We start from the raw sequence: 22292 nt of genomic DNA, 5'->3' as shown, positions 1-22292 counted from the left end.
GGAAGACAAATAAGACCACTGATAATCTCCCTCGATCTGGGGATCCATGCAAGATCTCCCCCTGCGGTGTCAAAATGATCCCAAGAACTGTGAGCAAAAATCCCAGAACCACACAGAGGGACCTAGTGAATGACCTGCAGAGAGCTGGGACCAAAGTAGCACTACGCTGCCAGGGACTCCAATCATGCAGTGCCAGATGTGTCCCCCTGCTTAAGCCAGTACATGTCCTGGCCCGTCTGAAGTTTGCATGTGGATGATCCAGAAGAGGGTTGGGAGAATGTCATATGGTCAAATGAAACCAAAGTAGAACTTTCTGGTAAAAACTCAACTCATCGTGTTTCGAGGAGAAAGATTGCTGAGCTGCATCGCATCCAAAGAACACCATACCTACTGGAAGCATGGGGGTGGAAACATCATGCTTTGGGGCTGTTTTTCTGCAAAGGGACCAGGATGACCATGTAAAGGAAAGAATGAATGGGGCCATATATTGTGAGATTTTAAGTGAAAACCTCCTTCCATCAGGAAGGGCATTGAAGATGATACGTGACTGGGTCTTTCAGCATGACAATGATCCCAAACACACTGCCCGGGCAACGAAGAAGTGGCTTTGTAAGAAGCATTTTAAGGTCCTGGAGTGGCCTAGCAAGTCTCCAGATCTCAACCCCATAGAAATCCTTTGGAGGGAGTCCGTGTTGCCCAACGACAGCCCCAAAACACTGCTCTAGAGGAGATCTGCATGGAGGAATGGTCCAAAATACCAGCAACAGTGTGTGAAAACCTTGTGAAGACTTACAGAAAACGTTTAACCTCTGTCATTGTTAACAAAGGGTATATAACAAAGTATTCAGATGAACTTTTGTTATTGACCAAATACTTATTTTCCACCATAATTTGCAAATAAATTCTTTAAAAACAGACAATGTGATTTTGTGGATTTTTTTTCCTCATTATGTCTCTCATCGTTGAGGTATGCCTATGATGAAAATTACAGGCCTCTCTCATCTTTTTAAGTGGGAGAACTTCCTACTGACTAAATGGTGGCTGACTAAATACTTTTTTGCTCCACTATATACTGCACAATCTGATCGATTGTCCTGCACTGGACAACAAAATGATACCTGGGTATAGGGTGAGGTGATTTATACTTGCAATTTCAAAAGCATGCAAAAAATAATATTGTAAACCCGTCACCAATGATAAACAGCTGCATACTATTTGTAGACAGCAATACCGAGCTATATACAACTTGCAAAATGGATGGAATTATAAAAAAAATAAACTGGGAAAAAATACAATTTTGTGTCAATGAGTCACAAGCAAGCTCTTGACATATTTCAATCATGTTTGTGATGTCATCAGGGGAGATTGCTATAGATCACACACATACATATATATATAGCACATGTTCAAACTAGCAAAAAATATTTGCCCAAGTGAGCTGGTCTGATGGATTTCATTAGATGTCATTAAAGGGAATATTCAGGAAAAGTAAAACAGAGCTAGTTTATTTAAAAAACAGCTCCAAGTCTGCTCCAGGTTGTGTGTGGTATTACAACTTGGGTCCATTCATTTCAATGGAACTGAACTGCAGAACCACACTCAACCTGGAGACCGGGATTTTTTTTTAAAGAAATCAGCTATGTTTTTCTATTCCTGGATAACCCCTTAGTTACCAATAAAAGTCCTCTCTCCCTGAACAGTTTCTTTCAAGTGGTCCCGGGTGGCAGCTCTCTCACTTCAGGAGACTGTTAATGGCAGTCATTTTCTGTGGATTGTGGTCTGTAGACCACCTTCTCCATCTTTAGCAATACAAATGTTAAGGAATGCCAAGATGTTTCTATTTACCTCAAAGGTAAGGAAAAGTCCAATATAGTTTGTATTCACAAAATGCCTCCCTTTCATCAACAAATGTCATACCCCACCAGCTCAGGAGCAAATTAGCGTATGTGGGGTCACATGGGTTCCCCATCACTGTACTCCTGAGCTGGTGATAAATTAGGCTGTCAAATAAAAAATAGTTCCAGGTGGGAACAAATTCAAGCAATTTAAGGACCAAACTATTGTGTGGCTACATGTGAAGCCCTCTTGCTGATAGGTAGTAAGAGACTGCTGTTATACCTTGGTTTGCGGAATAGATGAGTAGAGCGCCTCTACGTTGATACTGAGTGCCCATCGTCTATCAAACAGTCCAGTTATTCCAGGAAGTCTATGGTATTTCTTGTATATGACAGTTAAGCGAGGACAAACTCTCTTAGGACCCTATCAATATAAATACCCACATTCTGTCCAATATGTCCTAATCAAGATGCTCCGTTAGTAAAGTTGTGCCCTGTGTATTTTGGCAGTAAGTTATTTATTATTGGTGAGAGGTTCACAATTCTTTATTTGTGAGCTTTTAAATGTGTAACACTAAAAGTTAAGTGTTAAGCACCTCCCCCGATGTCCTGGTATTATTTTGTTGTAAGAGCTTTGTATCAGAAAAACAGACCCAATCACTATAAAGGTATGTAAAGTAATGAATCAAATCATATTTGATTTAATTATGGTACAGTGTTTATAGTGGACAGTCAAACATGCTTATTAGGATGCACAGTAAGAGCCTTAACCTCTCTAGGACTAAGGGCTTACAGGTACTGATTTTTAGGAATAAGGGCGTACAGGAGCTGATTTCATTTAAAAACCACTCCCTTGTCCTTAAAGAGTACCCCTCTGATCTTGTTAAATTTTATAATCCTCCCAGTTCACTGCCCCATCATGATAAACCATCCCCTGCCTTTATTTTTATTATTTGTTAGTTTTCTTTTCTACCTTGATATTGCTTTGTATTTTCTGCTCAGATTCACAGACTGGGAAGGGGCGTTACCCAGCAGACGTGACATGATCTGAAGCCATACAGGGGTGAACTTCCTCCCTTACTCTGCTGCACACAACCCAGGGAAGTTCAATGTGTGAGATGAAATATGTATTTTTTTCAAGTACATTAGAAAGATTTTTTATTAACAATAAGGAGTGCAATAGCAAAAATTAGTTTTAATTAGAGTGCCCATTTAAGGACCAAGGGCGTATTTTTCCGTTCACCGCTGGTAACCAGGCGATGATCGGAATGGGATGCCTGCTGAAATCATTCCGCAGGCATCCAGTGACAATAACTAGTAGGTACTGAGACCCCCCCCATATCAGGTCGCTGTGATTCGCCGGTCAATCCGGGACTCCTGTGAACCTGATGACCCGGAAGAGGAGAGTGATGGGTGGTGTTAGACACACCACCTATCACTCTCCATACTTAAGTATGACCGACCAATCATAGGCACCATTATGAGGGGTAACCTCCCATTGCTCCACTCTGCTCACCCACAGTAGGAAGTTGGTGAGCAGAGCGGAGCCTGGTACCTGGACCCCTCCTCAGTGTGCCATCTGTGCCCATCTTGGCATCCTCTGTGCTATAGGGATAGTTTTAAATCAGGCAGGGATAGTTAGGAAGTAAATAGTGGAAAAACTAAATTTTTGTCTTTTGCTGCTGCACCCCATAGTAGGTGTCCGAGGGTCGGCAGCACCTTCAGCTGAGTGACCTGAGCCCTACTTCTGCGTAGTTCTGCGGTCTGCTCCAACCTTTACGGCGCAGAAACTTTTTTTCTAACTCTGTGGCCCTTTTGCTATATAAGAGTGGCTGGCCACTGTTAGCGAATCACCCACCTCAACACTGATCAGAGTTTTTTTTTTTTTGGGGTGCAGGCACTTTTTCGTAGTGGAGGAAGCATACACTATTATACTCTCGCAAACCGAAAGTACCATTGAGGTTGAGAAAGACCCCTCTTTCCTGCTGTTTTCCTCATCCTCCTCATCATTTATCTTCTGATGATGAGCCCCTAAGAAGACGGCGGCAGCGGCGCTGCTGTGAGAGGCCACCCCCCCCATGCAAGTGACCCAGTGCCCCATACTAGTACAAGCGACCCTGGCGCCCATACCAGTTATCCGACCCCCCAGTCAAGTTTACCTGTGCCCCCTACCGGTAAACTTGTCTGGACTGCCCCAGAGGACTAGCAGCCCGTGATTCCAGGAATCCAGATTGACATTGACGCCTTTACTGAAATGGACTCGTTCAATAATTTTTTCAGTGATGACTTTGTCAATCTGATGGTAGTTGCAGACAAACCTGTATGCCTAACATTTTTTTGGCCAGCATCCAGATTCCTTTTTGGCTAGGCCCAATAGATGGATCCCCGTCAGTGCAACCGAGATGAGGACAGACATATTGGAGCATATTGGGGCCTTGTGCTGCACATGGTCATAAAACCTAGTGTCAGACAATACTGGAGTGGGGACGTCCTCTACCAGACTCCACTCTACAGTATGGCCATGATACGGAGACGTTTTGAGGCCATTCAGAAAAGCATGTATTACACTGATAATGCAGCATGTCCCCCCTAAGTGATCCTGCGTATGACCGCCTGTACAAAATCAGGAAAGTCATCAATCATTTTGGGGCCAAATTTTGTGAGGCCTACATACCCCAAAAAGAGGTCTCTATTGATGAGTCTCTCCTTAGCTTCAAGGGGAGACATATTTTCCGCCAATATATTCCCTTTAAGCGGGCAAGGTATGGAGTGAAACTCTATAAACTTTGTGAGAGTTCCTCAGGGTACACTTTCAAGATTAGAGTGTATGAGGGAAGGGATTCCCGTCTTGAACTCCCAGAATGTCCCCCCACCATCCTGGGAGATAGTGGAAAACTTGTGTAGGACCTTTTGCAGCCACTGCTGGATAAGGGTTACCACCTGTACATGGATAACGTTATGCCAGTATCCCTCTTTTCAAATCCCTCGCAGCCAGATCCACGGCCACTTGTGGGACTGTTCAGAAAAACCAAGGAGGCCTCCCAACCTATCCCCTCCAGACACCTATCCCCAGGCATTAAAGCAGGGCCCCTCCCAGTGAAAACCTGTTGCTGGTAAGGTATAAAGACAAGAGGAATGTCCTTATGCTGACCAAAATTCTTGGTAATGGCAGAACCCCAGTCCCTGTATGAGGTACCACATTGACAGTCCTCAAACATGATTGTATTCTGGACTGAAATTAGTATAAGTGAGGAGGTTGATCTCTCTGATCAAGTCATAAAGCCATATAACGCCATGCGGAAAACCCAGGCATAGAACAAAAAAGTTGAGGACTTCATGGTCCAGATTGCCATGTTCAACTCTTTTGTACTGTCCCAGTTCTCTAACAATGCACGGACATTCCTGCAGTTCCAAGAGAAAGTCCTCAAGGCCCTGATCTTTGGCAACTGGGAAAGAGCAGGCCAGAGTTCCCTTGGAACTGGAACTGTAGGTGACAGGATCTTCCCATGCGAGGTCCCTCATACTGAAAAGAAGGGACAGTCCAAAAAAAAATGCAGAGTGTGTCACAAGAGGGGGATAAAGAAGGACACCACAACTCATGCGACACATGCCCTGATCATCCGAGCCTCTGCAATAATTTATAATTTATACTCCTCTTACCCCATTTTAATTTCCCTTGATTTGACCCTAATGTACATTGTCTTCCAAATTTTAAACCCAAAAATCCCTTTTCATAATACCCCTAATAAGATCTCTTGGGGTATTTTTTCCCAAAAATGGGTAATAGGTAACCAAGTCACTTGCATTAGGGGATTTCATAGTTGCCTCAAATGGGCAGTGCTCTCTCCAAACCTGAGCACTGTGCGCATTTGCAGACAACAGTTTAGGGATGGCCACACACAAAACATTCCCAAAATGATGAAGCAGAGAATAGGGTTTGGAGTGGGCACAATTTTTACTTTTGGCTATGCTCTGGGTCATCATTCTGGGAACATAATTAGCAAATCAGTAGGAAAATAGCAATTTTCTTTTTTTTACAAACTACACTTCATCCATTCCTGGAAAATACATTTGAGGAACACCTGTCCATTCCAAATGTCCTCAGGGGGAAGGTAATGGGGTCACATGTGGGTGTTTCTGATATGTCATAGCTCTTAAATGCGAACATAGCTTTACGACTCTTGAACCCTGTTGTGCGGCCGCACAACACGTTACATCCACATATGGGGTATTTCCATACTTAGAAAAATGCCCTCCAACAGTTGTAACCCAATTTCTCCCATTACCCCTTGTGTAAATAAAAAATTTGGGTAACACCAGGATTTTAGTGTAAAAAAAATCTAATTTTTCATTTTTACAGCCCACTGTTCCAAACACCTGTGAGGTGTAAATACTTACTGTACCCCTTGTTACGTTCATTGAGAGCTGCAGTTTCAAAACTACATAGTTACATAGTTAGTATGGTTGAAAAAAGACATACGTCCATCAAGTTCAACCAGGGAATTGAAGGGTAGGGGTGTGGCGTGATATTGGGGAAGGGATTGGATTTTATATTTTCTCATAAGCATTAATGTTATTTTGTTCCAGGAATGTATCTAACCCTGTTTTAAAGCTGTTATATTTTCCTGCTGTGACCAGTTCCTGAGGTAGACTGTTCCATAACTAAGGTCACTTGGCTTTTTTTTTTTATATTTTATGTCAGAACTTCTGCCATTGCAGTGCAAATCACCACTGTAGATCTTAAATGTGACTCCTGAGCCCTGTTGTGCACCCGCATAGCATCTTACAGCCACATATGGGGTATTTCCTTACTCTGGAGAAATTGGGCTACAAATTTTTGGGGGCAATTTCTCCTTCTGTCCATTGTGGAAATGAAAAATTTGGGGTAACACAAGCATTTTAGTAAAAAAAAAAAATCTAATTTACAGTCCACTTCAAGTATGAACTAAAATTTACCACTATCTTAAAGTAGAATATGTCACAAATATTATCTGGGAATCAGAATTATCTGGGAATCAAAATGATAAGTAACAGCAGAGTTATTAATAGAGAAAATTTGGTTCAGCTATGTCTGGCCTACAGAGAGCATCAATAGGGTATAGAACCCTTTGCCTTGCCATAACATGGACTTGGAGTTTGCTGTGTTAGTGAAATAATACTGTAATTCAGTATGACATGCAGATTAGAGGCGTCACTATTAGAATCACTTTCGCAGAGGGGCACAATGACAGAGCCTGGAGGTGGCATCAGTATGAGGAGACCATATAGTGGCTGAATGACACAGCGTGGAGGTGGTGGCAGCATGATGAGACCATATAGTGGCTGAATGACACAGCGTGGAGGTGGCGGCGGCATGAGGAGACCATACAGTGGCTGAATGACACAGCGCTGAGGTGGCGGCAGCATGAGGAGACCATTTATTGGCTGAATGACACAGCCTGGAGGCAACAGCCTGATGAGACCATAGGGCCTCACAATTGAAAAGATTAAAGATATTTTTTAATATAAGATTTCAAATAGTTGAACCTAAAAAGTTTTATTTAATGTGCCCACATGGTGGCACAGTGACACAGCCTGGAGTTGGCTACAGCATGAGGAGACCATAATCTGGCAGAATGACACAGCCTGGAGGTGGCAGCAGCATGAGGAGACCATATAGTAGCTGGGTGGCACAGACTGGAGTTGGCGGAAGCATGAGAAGACCATATAGTGGCTGAATGACACTGCCTGGAGTTGGCTGCAGAAAGCGGAGACCATATAGTGGCTGAATGACACAGTCTGGAGGTGGTGGAAGCAAGAGGAGACCATATAGTGGCTAAATGACACAGCCTGGAACTGGCATCAGCATGAGGAGAACATAAGGTGGCTGAATGAGACAGCCTGGAGGTGGCATCAGCATGGGGAGAACCAGGGCCAGATTAAGGCTGCCTGGAAGACAGAGCACTTCATTATGATGGGGCCCACCCCCCCACAGTTCCCCCACATTAGGTGCAGTATAGTTCCCCCGCATTAGGTTGTAGTTCCCCCACATTAGGTGCAGTGTAGTTCCCCCCATTAGGTTGTAGTACCCCCACATTAGGTGCAGTATAGTTCCCCACATTAGGTGCAGTATAAGTCCCTGCACATTAGGGGTGCAGTACAGTTCCCCCACATTAGGGGTGCAGTACAGTTCCCTCCATTAGGGGTGCAGTACAGTCCCCCCCCCATTAGGGGTGCAGTACAGTCCCCCCATTAGGGTTGCAGTACAGTTTGCCCCCAAAATTAGGGGTGCAGTACAGTTCCCCCCCCATTAGGGGTGCAGTACAGTTCCCCACCATTAGGGGTGCAGTACAGTCCCCCCCCATTAGGGGTGCAGTACAGTTCCCCCCCCATTAAGGGAGCAGTACAATTCCCCCATTAGGGGTGCAGTACAGCCCCCCCATTAGGTGTGCAGTACAGTCTCCCCCCATTAGGGGTGCAGTACAGTTCCCCCATTAAGGGTGCTGTACAGTTCCCCCCCCCATTAGGGGTGCAGTACAGTTTCCCCCCCATTAGGGGTGCAGTACAGTTCCCCCTCATTAGGGGTGCAGTACAGTTCCCCCCCATTAGGTGCAGTATAGTTCCCCACATTAGATGCACTATAGTTCCCCCACATTAGGTGCGGTATAGTCCCCCACATTAGGTGCAGTACAGTTTCCCCCACATTAGGTTGGCAGTATAGTTCCCCACATTAGGTTGTAGTTCCCTACATTAGGTGCAGTATAGTTCTCCACATTAGGTGCAGTATAGTTCCCCTGCATTAGGTTGTAGTTCCCCCACATTAGGTGCAGTACAGTTCTCCCCATTAGGTGCAGTACAGTTCCCCCACATTATGTGCAGTATAGTTCCCCAACATTATGTGCAGTATAGTTCCCCCACATTAGGTGCAGTATAGTTCCCCCACATTAGGTGCAGTATAGTCCCCCACATTAGGTGCCGTACAGTTCCCCCCACATTAGCTGCAGTATAGTTCCCCACATTAGGTTGTAGTTCCCCACATTAGGTGCAGTATAGTTCCCCACATTAGGTGCAGTATAGTTCTCCACATTAGGTGCAGTATAGTTCCCCCGCATTAGGTCGTAATTCCCCCACATTAGGTGCAGTACAGTTCCGCCATTAGGTGCAGTACAGTTCCCCCACATTAGGTGCAGTATAGTTCCCCCACATTAGGTGCAGTATAGATCCCCCACATTAGGTGCAGTATAGTTACCCCACATTAGGTGCAGTATAGTTCCCCCACATTAGGTGCAGTATAGTTCCCCACATTAGGTGCAGTATAGTTCCCCCACATTAGGTGCACTATAGTTCCCCCACATTAGGTGCGGTATAGTCCCCCACATTAGGTGCAGTACAGTTTCCCCCACATTAGGTTGGCAGTATAGTTCCCCACATTAGGTTGTAGTTCCCTACATTAGGTGCAGTATAGTTCCCACATTAGGTGCAGTATAGTTCTCCACATTAGGTGCAGTATAGTTCCCCTGCATTAGGTTGTAGTTCCCCCACATTAGGTGCAGTACAGTTCCCCCCATTAGGTGCAGTACAGTTCCCCCACATTATGTGCAGTATAGTTCCCCCACATTAGGTGCAGTATAGTTCCCCCACATTAGGTGCAGTATAGTCCCCCACATTAGGTGCCGTACAGTTCCCCCCACATTAGGTGCAGTATAGTTCCCCACATTAGATTGTAGTTCCCCACATTAGGTGCAGTATAGTTCCCCACATTAGGTGCAGTATAGTTCCCCCGCATTAGGTTGTAATTCCCCCACATTAGGTGCAGTACAGTTCCCCCATTAGGTGCAGTACAGTTCCTCCACCCACATTAGGTGCAGTACAGTTCTCCACATTAGGTGCAGTATAGTTCCCCCACATTAGGTGCAGTATAGTTCCCCCACATTAGGTGCAGTATAGTTCCCCACATTGGGTGCAGTATAGTTCCCCACATTAGGTGCGGTATAGTTCCCAGCATTAGGTGCAGTACAGTTCCCCCACATTAGGTGCAGTACTGTTCCCCCCCCATTAGGTGCAGTACAGTTCCTCCCACATTAGGTGCAGTACAGTTCCCCCACATTAGGTGCAGTACAGTTCCCCCACATTAGGTGCAGTATAGTTCCCCACATTAGGTGCAGTATAGTTCTCCACATTAGGTGCAGTATAGTTCCCCTGCATTAGGTTGTAGTTCCCCAACTTAGGTGCAATACAGTTCCCCCCATTAGGTGCAGTAAAGTTCCCCCACATTAGGTGCAGTACAGTTCTCCACATTAGGTGCAGTATAGTTCCCCCACATTAGGTGCAGTATAGTTCCCCCACATTAGGTGCAGTATAGTTCCCCCACATTAGGTGCAGTATAGTCCCCCACATTAGGTGCCGTACAGTTCCCCCCACATTAGGTGCAGTATAGTTCCCCACATTAGGTTGTAGTTCCCCACATTAGGTGCAGTATAATTCCCCATATTAGGTGCAGTATAGTTCTCCACATTAGGTGCAGTATAGTTCCCCGCATTAGGTGCAGTACAGTTCCCCCCATTAGGTGCAGTACAGTTCCCCCACATTAGGTGCAGTACAGTTCTCCACATTAGGTGCAGTATAGTTCCCCCACATTAGGTGCAGTATAGTTCCCCCACATTAGGTGCAGTATAGTTCTCCACATTAGGTGCAGTATAGTTCCCCCACATTAGGTGCAGTATAGTTCCCCACATTAGGTGCAGTATAGTTTCCCACATTAGGTGCAGTATAGTTCCCCACATTAGGTGCAGTACAGTTCCCCCACATTAGTTGCACTACAGTTCCCCCCCATTAGGTGCAGTAATGTTCCTCCCACATTAGGTGCAGTACAGTTCCCCCCACATTAGGTGCAGTACAGTTCCCCCCCATTAGGTGCAGTATAGTTCCCCACATTAGGTGCAGTATAGTTCCCCCACATTAGGTGCAGTATAGTTCCCCCACATTAGGTGCGGTATAGTCCCCCACATTAGGTGCAGTATAGTTCCCCCACATTAGGTGCAGTATAGTTCCTCCACATTAGGTTGGCAGTATAGTTCCCCACATTGGGTGCAGTATAGTTCTCATTAGGTGCAGTACAGTTCCCCCACATTAGGTGCAGTACAGTTCCCCCACATTAGGTGCAGTATAGTCCCCCACATTAGGTGCAGTACAGTTCCCCCACAGACATATAGCCTTCAGCCATATACAGTGTATGGCTGGAGGCTGTATGCCTTTTTACTGCCCCAGTGTTCTGACCACCGGTCCTCTGGACGGGGTCACAATCTACTGCTATGGCCTATGGGCATCAGCAGCATCAGGAGTCAGAGTGGGGCGGTGGGTGGCAATACCAGTACCCCTTGACGAAGGTGAGTGAAAGAAGGAGAACTTGGCATCAAATGACAGACAGATTACAGGATTAGAATAGTAGCTGAGGCAGGTCGGAAGAAGAAAACGGTCTCTTTTGTAAAAGTGTTAATGTGCAGCAGTCAGTATTGAGGATATGCATTACGTAAAGCTTAACTTTTAATACTATTCTTAGGATAAAATATGTGTACCCCAATTTTTTTTTTATATAAGAACAGGAAAGGTGTGCAAAAAACACCATGTGCCACCTACACCACCAAGTATTGATGTGATGCAAAGACCTCTAAAAGGTGGAAGGGAACAACGTTTGGTTCATTGTAACCGGTGGGGATAAAAACTTCCCCTGTAAGGCCCTGGAGCCAGTTGTCTGGAGCCAGTTGATCTAAAAAAAAAAAAGTTTTTCCCTGGAATACCCCTTTAAATATGTTTTGCACTATCCATGTTTGTGAAGTGTTGGTGTGGCACCATGCTCAATCTACTCTGATGCATCAGGCATGGGTGGGTGGAAATCCTATATGATCCATGCCTGATTCATCTTCACAAAGGTCAGTCTCTCCACATTTTGGTGGACAGACGAGTTCTCCTTGGGGTTACTATGGGCCCCGCCGCAAAAAAAACCTGCTGTGATGACACACTACTGGCTGGGCAGGACAGCTTGCCCAGAAGTCCAGCGGGCTTTTCAAAGTGTGTGGGCAGGATCATGTCAAGATATGCCACCATCTACTCTTACTGTAAGGGGCGGGGTGTGAAGGCAATCCGACCATTAAAATAATAACTACTATACCTTTAATTTAATCACATCTGATATCCTTCGCTGCAAATGTTATGACTTGTTATAGTTAATTTGTTATTATTTATATATATGCTGTTGTATTTTATCAGCATGGATATTTACTTATTTTATTCTATTGTATAACATATTATACTTCATAGTTTCCTTGAGCTTGATATATTATTCACCTTTTACTTTAATGTTTAATCTAAAATGTATTGTTTATTGTATAGTGTAATGTGTGTTGTAAAATTTAATAAAAATATATATAAAAAAAAAAAAGATATGCCACCACCTGCTGCTGATGAGTTGCTTCACTACATGGGTGAAGAAAGCTACTCATCAGCGACTATAGACTCAGGATGCAGCTCATGGAGCTGGTACTGTTCCTTCCGCCCCACCCCTCCCCAGCAGTTTGGCAGTGGAAGGTGAGTGCAGAGGGCCCCCAGAGTCAGACTTGCGAGAGGCTGGACGATGGCACAGATAGGCTTCGGCCAACTGACTACGTAGGATGTCTCTGTAGTAGGTCAGTTTGTCCTCCCTCTCAGTGAGTGTAAAAAAGGCCCCCATTTTGTGCCGGTAGAGAGGGTCCAATAAGGTGGAGAGCCAGAAGTCATCCCGCTGCCAAATGGTGACAATTCGGCAGTCACTACGCAAGCAAGTGAGCATGCATTGTGCCACTTGTGCAAGTGACTCAGAGGTACTTCCTGCCTCCATCTCCACTGCTTACTGCCATGGTGTGTCCGTGTCCTCTGTCTCGTCTTCCTCATAGCTCTCTGGCTGCTCCTGCTCCTCCTCTCCTGTCAGATGAATATAAAAACTGCTCATTACGCGAAATCTAAACTGTGCTCCACTGTCCCCCTCCTCTTCAAGTTCAGCCCCCAGAGGGCACATGTGGCTGTGAGATGTAGGTGCCACATCTCCAGTGCCCTGACCAGCCACCGTTTCCAACGCGTGTTTGTAGTAAATGAAGCAGTGGAATGATGTCGTTCATCCCGTAATCCTGGTGCCTGATTAATAATGTGGCTTTCTCAATGGGCCTGAGCAAACAGCAAGTGAGCTGTCACTGGTTGACATTGAAGTTACACAGGGGAGTCCCCCTATACGTTTGGATCATCAAAAAATCGGTGATGGCTTTTCTCTGTTCGTATAGTCGGTCCAACATATGGCCTGTCCTATCCAAATTGCTGTGGTGGCTGTGCAGGAACCACATTCACCCATTTATTGTCCTTGACCATAGTTACAGCTTAACATGTCGGCACTGCCGTGCACTTTGGTACACACCGACAGGCTCAAAGACTGTCCCACCTTCTGTTCCACAAAATTTTGCAGAGCTGGTACTGCCTTCTTTGCAAAGAAATGACGGCTTGGGACTCTCCACCTCGGCTCGGCACAAGCCATCAGTTCTCTGAAAGGTGCAGAGTCCACCACTTGAAAAGGGGAGCAACTGCAGGACCAGCAACTTAGACAGGAGCACATTCAGCTTCTGCGCTGTTTGGATGAGTGAGCGCATACTGTTGTCTCTTGGACATGGCTTCACCGATTGATTGCTGGCAGAATGACTGACTTGAAGTAGGTGATGCAGGAGCATCTCGAGCGACAGAAGATCGGTATGACACACAGATCCCTTCAGCTGAGGTGGTGGAGCCTTGGCTGGCTGAAACAGGCAGCAGAGTGCCACTGGGTGATGCAGCAGGCTGGACCACCACATCGGAGCCACGGTTCTCTCAGGCCACTTTATGGAGATGCTGCATAAATTGACGCAGGGCCGTTGTGCCAACATTGGGACCCTGGCCATGCTTCACCTTCTGCCAACACATCTTGCATGTGGCCATGTTAACTTCCTCCGGATGCGTAATGAAAAACTGCCACACCGCCGAGTAGTTGATTTTCCCTCCAACAGTCCGCACTGATTGACTGCTACTGCCGCCGACTCCAGGAACCCCTGTTTCACTACCTCCCGGGAAGGTAGGCTGCCGCAAAGCAGGTGGTCTACCCCAGGCACGTTTGGCTCCAGACTTTCCACTTCTGCCACCATGCTGACTGCCAACCCTGCTACCACCTTGCTGGCTCAGCTGATGCCTCACGGCAACCTGCAACCGTCATCTCCTGATGATGATGAAGCCTCTTCTGCCCCCGGCTCCCAAGTGCGATCGGCTTAATCATCATCATTGAGTTTTGTCTGAGTGTCACTGATGTCCTCCTCAGGTTCCTCAACAGTGTCTGTTTCAGGAGCCTGAACGCTAGCAACACCACCTCCCACGCCACTCTACTTATCGCTACTTGCCCACTATGCGGAGGAAGCAGCAGATGTCTCCTCCACTTCTTGGTTGGGCAATAACTACTGACTGTCCTCACTAAATAGTGGAGCTGAACCCACAGCATAAGATTCTTCTGCTGGGGAGGGAACAGCATAAGACAGAGTCAATGGGAGGACAGGGACTGCTCCCGGGTCATGCCAACTGAGGGTTGTGTCTGAGGAACGCACCGACTGTTGACTGAGGGTGTCAGATGTCCCTTGTGATGAAGTGGATGACCGTGTTAACCAATCGATGGCGACAGATGGGTTGCTAGTCGAGACATGACTGCTAGCTGATACCGGGCTCACTTCGAATTCCTGCAGCCACTTACTCCTAGTCTGCCTCTGCCTCTGCCTGATGAATTTAGGCCTCTGCCACTCCTCTGTGCACATCCTGGCACTTCTCTGCCTAACATAATTATTGTGTATATCAGGGGAGTACAATACGCTCCACTAAGCTTAAAAAAGTATTTGTGTACAACACCATCCGGTGTGTACTTTTGCCTGGCCTTTCACAGTATCTAGGCCCTTGAGACTTTAACAGGAACAAAATAGTACACCACTTAGATGTACATATGTGGTATGCACTTATGAGGGGAGGACAATGAGCTACAGTACGCTTTCTCTCTCAATCTCCCTCCCTTCCCCGTCAGATGTCCCTTGTCATGAAGTGGATGACCATGTTAACCAATCGATGAAGGTAGATGGGTTGCTGGTCGAGACATGACTGCTAGCTGATACCGGGAGCTCAGGCCTCTCGCTGCGACTCCTGCAGCCACTCAAGTCTAGTCTGCTGCGACCTCTTCCTGATTAATTTAGGCCTCTGCCACTCCTCTGTGCACATTCTGGCACCTCTCTGCCTAGCATAATTAGTGTGTATATGAGGGGAGTACAATACGCTCCACTACTCTTAAAAAAGTATTTGTGTGCAACACCAGTCGGTGTGTACTTTTGTCTTGCCTTTCACAGTATCTAGGCCCTTAAGACTTTAACAGGAACAAAATAGTATACCACTTAGATGTACGTATGTGGTATGCACTAATGAGGAAGGACAATGCGCTCCAGTATGCTTAAATAAAGTATTTGTGAACAACACCAGCAGTACACACCAGTGCTGGAGCACACGGTCACTGTGTACTACACCCAAAATTGCACTTTCTCTATTCATCTTCCTCCCTTCCCCATTAGTGCTTCTAGGCACAATTTGTGCTTGAGCTGAATCGCTGCTGTTCTGTATAAAACACTGCTCTGTCCCTCTTTGTAATAGAACGCTGTAGTGACTGGGAGGTGAATCACTGCAGTAAGAATGCTTTTCTGTGCAACACACACTGATCTCTGTCCCTTTGTGCAACAGAAAGCTTATGTGTCTATGAGATGAATCGCTGCTGGAAAAAAGATTTTCTAGCTAACACACACAGCGCTATCTGTCCCTATCTATCTCTCCGCAATGAAAGTCTGAAGTGACTGGCTGCTGAAGTGATATGGCTGCTGATTATATAGGGCTGTGACATCCTAGGGGCGACTGGCTGCTGATAGGCTGCATGCTGCATGTTCTTCAGGGTCATCTCGCCTACCCATGTTCTCGCCTTTCCAGGATTCCTTGCCCCATGTCCTCACATGTGGATCGGCCATTTTTGATGCCCTGGAGTCTGGACTGCACTAAATGAAGTTTGATGAATCTATTTGCGTGATCGAATCGCACCGATATTCGCATTCGTTGTGAATCAAATTTTTTTTGAAATTCGTAACAAATTCGGATTCATACGATTCGATTCGCTCATCCCTAGCAATAAGGTATCTATATCATACATTTTTGGGAAACTTAATTATGTAAGAACATGTTAGACCATTGTAAAATCCTCTCTAAAATTATATTAGAAACCCTGATTCATGATGCCACTCAGACCTCTTGTCTGATGACAAAGGAGATAAAAGTTTATTTTTAGTTTCCACATTTCATAGAATTCACATGTATACCTAGGTCCATTAAGTCACACCCTTTTTAACTAAATTAAGTTGACATAAATTAGTCTCTGTAGCCATGAAATTGTCATCATTGTAGCTCTCCTTTAAATCATTATGCTATAGTAATAGGTTTTTGATCAGCTTTTTTTTTAGATAGTATGCATTTTTTTCCATATGAATGCTGAGGAGGCGATGAACTATATATTTCTGTATTTATAATTCACAGACAGGATTAATAAGAATAAACATTTTTAGGTCATTAAGTAACACAAACACAATATCTTTCTACAAAACATCCCTATAAAAATAAATAAAACATCCTCTTTTAAAGACATTTCTTGTGGAACATCTGAAATATCCATTCAATATAAAAATATCCTGAGATCCTGTTTATGTATAAAGATATAAAATGTTTTCAACAAAAGGAAGTAGTTGGTAGTCTGTTGTAAAAACAAGGAGCAATATATTTAGTTAGTATTCTAATTTATTTCCTGTCTAATATTTCTATGGGTCTCTATGAATCATACTGAATGTGAGGGTAATATATGACATGGGATCCTGTAAATGGACTTTAGGCCATGTTTCATGTCCAAATAAAGGCAGAATGCTGCAGGCTAAAGATCTTTATTTAGGACATAATGTGAGGGGATTTTTTTTTTTTGATCTGTAAGATACTGTATATTATTTACATTCACCTTGTATTATTTTTAAAGCAGAACTGTCATAGGTTGTCCTGTCACAAGATCTTATGAGTAAAGAACTACAGGCATTACAAATCTATCTATCTATTTGCATGGATTGTATTGTATGTATGTCCCAGCATAATGGCTGGAAACATTTTGATTAAAATTGGTGCATATCCACTTTCTTTGACATATGTCAAATAAAAATATTATACAGTTTTAGAATCTTTGCAGCCTAAGAGTAAAACAGCAGAGCCCAGAGAACTAAATCATACTTTACCATGAAGTTAGTATGGCGGCATAATGTTTAAAATTCCCAGGCAATCTCCATAGCTCAAGAGTAACCTGATTAAGAGATGTATCAAAAGTCCCATGCAAGTCTATGGGATTTCCTGTTCATCTCCTGATCATGTTATTCTCAAGCTGTGAAGATTGCCAGAGAGTTTTAAACATCCTGCCGCCGAACCGACGTTATAATAAAGTATGATAACTGTCCGTTAGACAGGTGCAGAGAATGGGTAAGTGCAGGGGCAGGGAGAGTGGATGGGGTGGTTGGGGGAAAGAAGGTTTATTGCAGGCTTAGAGAAGACATCAGTGCAAGGGCATGGAGAGGAAGAGAAATATGCTCTATTGAAACATTCACAACACGTAAAACAAAATGGCAAATATTGGCCTAATGTATTAAAGAATTAGGACATACATTACTCTATAATTAAACTGAAAATATTCATATTTTTATTTGTAAGTTTAAAAAAAAATGTTATATATGGTGATGCAGAGCTGTGATTGGTTGTTATGGGCAAAACCAGACAGTTTATGTCAGGTCGATAAATCTGGGCCACTGAGATGCTAATGGACTTGGCTTAGGGCTTCACCTCAGAGTGCTGTCCAAACCATTATAACTTATTCACTTTGAAAGTTAATGTAAACTTTTATAAATGGAATCCCTAGGTTGCTATTGAATTTAAGTCCTGGTTGGCAAAATCACACTTGCAAGTGTGAAATATGAACTGCAGAACCAGAATAATAAACATAGAGGCCAAGATAAAGGCTTGTGGTATGCTTATAACAGATCAGGATAAGCATCATTCAGACAGTGTAGCTTCAAGGTCCCTGGCCCTATCTTATATGAAGGATAGCCTTATGCCTATCCCATGCATCCTTACAGGAAAACTGTCAGATATCTTCTCCCGCACTATCCACAGTACTGATAGATAGTGCGGGAGACACTGATTAAAATGAGCCCTACCTTACCCGGAATTGTACTTTTATTCTATGTGTCTATCTTGCTGTAACTGGCACGGGCGGGGCTTCTGCACTGACATCAGCGCCGCTTATGAATATTCATCCCCCCTCCCTTCAGTTAGGAGCGGCAAAGAGAGGGAGAACTGGAGGGAGGGATGAATATTCATAAGCGGTGCTGACGTCAGTGCAGAAGCCCCGCCCGTGCCAGTTACAGCAAGATATACACATAGAATAAAAGTATGGTTGCGGGCAAACGGCCAGGCGAATCCGGGTAAGGTAGGGCTCGTTTTAATCAGCGTCTACCGCAGTATCCACCAGTATTGTGGATAGTGGGGGAGAAGATATCTGACAGTTTTCCTTTAAACTTCTCCACTGTATTTGCAGCTACCACTGCACAAACCTTTGCCCCACGATTTTAAAACAATGTCCTCTTATGGAAGTTTTTATTCTTTTAAATATCCCCTCCTTTTTTACCATATTGATTCCTTTAATGTATTTAAAAGTTTCTATTATGTCCTCTCTGTTCGTCTTTCTTCCAAGCTATACATAGTTTAGTAGCGCTTCTCTGTTCTCTCTCCAAAATATCTATATCCTTCTGGAGATACGGTCTCCAGTACTGCACACAATTCTCCAAGTGAGGTCTCACCAGTGCTCTGTACAGCGGCATGAGCACTTCCCTATTTCTACTGCTTATACCTCTCCCTATATACCAAAGCATTTTGCTAGCATTTCCCGCTGCTCTATGACATGGTCTGCCTACCTTTAAGTCTTCTGAAATAATGATCCCTAAATCCCTTTCCTCAGATACTGAGATCAGGACTGTATCACATAGTCTATACTCTGAATGAGGGTTTTTACATCCCTCTCTGTTTCCAATCATTGCTGTCTTAAATACTGAACACCCTAGCATCCCCCTGATGTTTCGCCGTTTGCAACCGTCTTTATCAAGGTGTAGGATACTAATGCATTAGTATCCTGCAACTTGATAAGGCAAGTTGATACCGTCAAATTGATCTTGTGATTTAATAACCCTGGGTACCCTATGGGAGATAAGAGGGGAACAGGGTAAGGATACAATAACATAAACACTGGGGACCAATGCCTTAACAAAAACATCAGGGTTACAACAGTACTAAAGCGACTTTATCTGTATTTACACCAATCAAGTAAAATCAGGTCAATCAAACATTTGCAATAAAGCACATTATACTCCACCAGATGAGAAAAAAATCATTTTTTATTTTTTATTGCACTTGTTGGTCCAATAGTGTCCTTTTTAATAGTATTATTACCTGTTCAGACATAGGACCACTTTAGAGCATTTTGGGGAGATTTAATTGGTGCAGTATTAGATATATTATAAAATGTAACTTTATTTAAAAAGAGTGACATCTATATGTTATCAGCAAACTGGTCTAAAATGCATTTAGCATGTGTTTGGCCTTAGACAAATCTGTTGCTAAAAAGTTGCATGAAAAATGCCACAAAAAAAAATACTTGACACAAAATTCATACATGTGGACTGATATCCTTACATTTTTCCAATGCACTAAATAACCTTTTATTTGCAGCATTACCATCAGTTTCCCTTTAAAACTCCAACTATTTGTGTATTTTAGATACGGTAACATTTTTCTAACTGATTTAACATTTTTATTTTACTTAAATTTAACATTGTTGAGGAAAAAATCTGATTATGTTCTACAGAGCTTTGACTTCCTGTAGATTTATATTCGTTATTTGTTCATTAAGAATTTATTGCAAACAATACATATATCTTTCTACAGATCTTTAGATCTATCCAAGCACTTTTAAAATTTTACTGGTTAAGCAGGTTCAAACAAAACATTCTCCTGTAAAAGACTGTAATTCTGTTGAATTTCTGAAAACAATATAGGTTCTTGTGTGAAAATGAATGATGGCGGTAACATATATAAAACATGTTGACTTCTGTCATTCAACCTTTAGTCATATGCCAATACCTCCTACAAAAAAATGCTATATAAACTCTCTGGATAAATATGACAAATTACCAATCCGATTTTTCTTTAGTGTCTGCAAGGAAATGACTTGTCTGTGGTCTTAATAAGTTCAAGAACACAGAGACATATGCAAGAAACAAAAGCAGGGGCGAGACAGGGTGCTACAGCACCCAAGGCAGATAAGACAAACAAGACGCACCCCTCACAATGCACACAGTCATTGGCCTGTCCACACTAACTCACATGTGCATTTCTATTCTTGTGTAAGATGTCAGCAGAAAAACAGAAACCATCGGTACGAGCGCTCTTCAAGTGATGATTACCTCTCAATGCGATCTGCTCACAATAGAGAAATTTGTGTAATATTTAACCGCTCCTTTCCATATAGATCAAATGAGTCATGTTAGATTTTTTAGAATTGGAAGATGCAAATAGATCTGTATCTGTGGTGGGAGATATATTATTGTAAATTTGTACAGCTCAAACTATAATTTTACTTCCCTGTAGTAAAGCCGGGCACCCCCCCCCCCCATATATAAATAATAAGTAAATAAGAAGGTACTAATGCACGATTAACCTGGCTGTAATAGGCAGGGCTCTGTAAATACGTATGGCACATTGGGGTTACCCTAGATAAATCTGCCATTATTTCTGCCTATTTTTACTATCCTACTTCCATATATCCTTGTTCTCTATAGTTTCTATCATAGACCTGTTTATGTAATATCAGGATCATTATCATACAGGGTCCCATAGGGACATTGAGAAGATTTGCTTAGTAGGGTGTGTGGTAGACTTGGGGAATAAAGCCTTGTGGGGGTGTAGGGTAGTTGGGCTGTTCAGTTTTATAAAGGGCGCTGTTAACCCTTGTCACTCGTGACGCCAGGGTGAGGGTTAAGGTGTAGTGATGCTGGGCCTATCGCCACCCTTCCCAAGAGCGATAGGTGAGTGTAAAATAAATGGATTGTCCACAGCAGTGCTGAACTTAAAACTTGCAGGAACTTTACTGAAGATTTTCTGTACATGCAGTATCGGTAACAGTCCAGATAACAGAGTCTATATAGACAGCACAGCAGTGACTGACAGTTGCTTAGGACCGGAAAGTTCTCTTAAGATTAGGAGGATTAGATTCATAGATCTGCTGGATTTAGGGGTTGGATTAGGTCCAGAGATCTTGCGGAGATAGCGGGGAATTGTAAGAACTATCTGTCTCTAGCGTAGGCTTAGGCCGCAAGGCTTTGGCCTAGTAATTGTCTTGTAAGCTGCGGAGGTCCTACCTCGTCCAGAATCAGCAACCCAAGAGAGAGACAAAATGGCGCAGCTCCCTTATATGGGCAGGGGCTGGCCGTTTTGGATTGGTCCATATCAGCTGTCACTCACCATTACAATGTATTGTGGGTGATCACCTGACCAGAACCACCAAAGGTCCTCTAGCAAAAACATAGAGTTCTATAACCCGGTCACATGACCCGCAGGTCCTGCGACGCAAACAAGGTAAGAATATTACATATACATCTTTACATTTATATTTACATTAATTATAGCTAACTGAGGGGTGATGAGGGATTAACTAAGGAAGAGGACCCCCACTGTTCTTAGGGACTCTGACTTTGGGGACCTCACCACAAGGTAACGTATGTAATACGGTACCGGGACACCACAGGTGCACCCTTATCAGTGCGTTTGTTCTGCTGAGGAAAATTGAGTCTCCAGTATTAAAGAGGTACTCCGGTGGAATTTTTTTTTAAAACAGCTGGTGCCAGAAAGTTAAACAGATTTTGTAAATTACTTCTATTTAAAAATCTTGATCCTTCCAAGCAGGGGTGTACCTAGAGCATTTGGCACCCGGAACGCACCCTTTGTTTGGTACCTCCCCCCTCCCTTCCCCCCTTTAATTACACCTCTCCCCCCTTAATTACACCCCTCCCCGCTTAATTACAATAGATATAGGCAGAGTTAAACCCCCTTTTCCCCATAGGTATAGACAGAGTCACCCCCCCTTTCCCCATAGGTATAGGCAGAGTTACCCCCCTCTTCCCCATTGGTATAGGCAGAGTTACCACCCTCTTTCCCAAAGGTATATGCAGAGTTACACCCCCCTCTTTCCCATAGGTGTATGCAGAGTTACACCCCCCTCTATCCCATAGG

This window comes from Hyla sarda, chromosome 3 (assembly GCF_029499605.1).
Source record: "Hyla sarda isolate aHylSar1 chromosome 3, aHylSar1.hap1, whole genome shotgun sequence".
Taxonomy (NCBI): domain Eukaryota; kingdom Metazoa; phylum Chordata; class Amphibia; order Anura; family Hylidae; genus Hyla; species Hyla sarda.
Note: the sequence above shows the minus strand (reverse complement) of the source record.